The sequence below is a fragment of the Vombatus ursinus genome, unplaced genomic scaffold, assembly GCF_900497805.2.
Source record: "Vombatus ursinus unplaced genomic scaffold, bare-nosed wombat genome assembly UNPS02014791.1, whole genome shotgun sequence".
Classification (NCBI taxonomy): domain Eukaryota; kingdom Metazoa; phylum Chordata; class Mammalia; order Diprotodontia; family Vombatidae; genus Vombatus; species Vombatus ursinus.
The window spans coordinates 40,566,523-40,567,692 of NW_020954569.1; the positions used below are offsets into that span (position 1 = coordinate 40,566,523).

At 41.5% G+C, this 1,170-nt stretch overlaps 1 pseudogene; it reads left to right on the plus strand.

Moving 5' to 3' along the window:
- The first annotated feature begins 297 nt into the window (after window positions 1–297).
- Window positions 298–961, plus strand: LOC114048204 (annotated as a pseudogene).
- The last annotated feature ends 209 nt before the right edge of the window (window positions 962–1,170 follow it).

The window sequence follows — 1,170 nt, forward strand, 5'->3', positions numbered from 1 at the left end:
GGCCAAATGGTAAAAGAGGTCCAAAAAGTCTGTAAGAAGAATGCTTTAATTAAAAAAGAATTGACTCACCCACTTGCTCTCCCTGACAGTCTTACTGGCTCACCTGCTTGCTCCCCCCGACAGCCTCGCGCACTACCTTCCCTCCCCACCAGCTCTGGCTGTTCCTTTCCTCAGACTCCCAGGAAGAAGACGCTCCTCTGCACTCTAGACCATAGCAGTGCCTAGACTCTCAGCTCTCCCTCCTCCCCTCCCCAGCTGGCCCAGGGACCAGACTGGGCTCCAGATCTTCTACTTTGGAAAGATGGCCTCAGGAATGCAAGTAGCTGATGAAGTATGCAGCATTTTCTATGACATGAAGGTTCTGAAATGTTCCACACCAAAGAAGTGAAAAAAAAAAAAAAAGAAAGAAGGCAGTTATCTTTTGTCTCAGTGCTGACAAAAACTGCATCATTGTGGAAGAAGGCAAAGAGATCTTAATGGGAGATGCTGGTGTAAGCATTACTGATGCTTTCAAGCTTTATATGATGCAAGCTTCGAAACAAAGGAATCAAGAAAAGAAGAAATGATGTGTTTTGTTTTTTTTTTAATTTTTTTTTTTATGGGCACCAGAACTAGCCTCTCTCGGGGCAGCTAGATGGCGCAGTGGATAGAGCACCGGCCCTGGATTCAGGAGGACCTGAGTTCAAATCTGGCCTCAGACACATAACACTTAACTAGCTGTGTGACCCTGGGAAAGTCATTTAACCCCCATTGCCCAACTGAAAAAAAAAACAAACAAACAGAACTAGCCCCTCTCAAAAGTAAAAAGATCTATGCAAGCTCCAAGGATGCAATCAAAAAGAAATTTCCAGGCATTAAACATGAATGTCAAGCAAATGGAACAGAAGATTTCAACCAGGCTTGTATTACTAAGAAACTAGGAAGGTCCTTAATTGTAGCTTTTGAAGGATGTCCTGTGTAGATGATCATTCAGTACCACAAGTTGAAAAGCTTCCATGTTTAATGTATCTTCCTGCTGAATATGTAAAACAAATATACTTAGGCCAGGGTGTCACTGAGGAGGAGCTGTCTTGTTCTAGATTAAACTAGATGTTATATAAACCTGTATAAAATAACCCTAAATAAATCTAAAGTCTAAAGTTAAAAAAAAAAAAAAAGAATTGGCTAAAT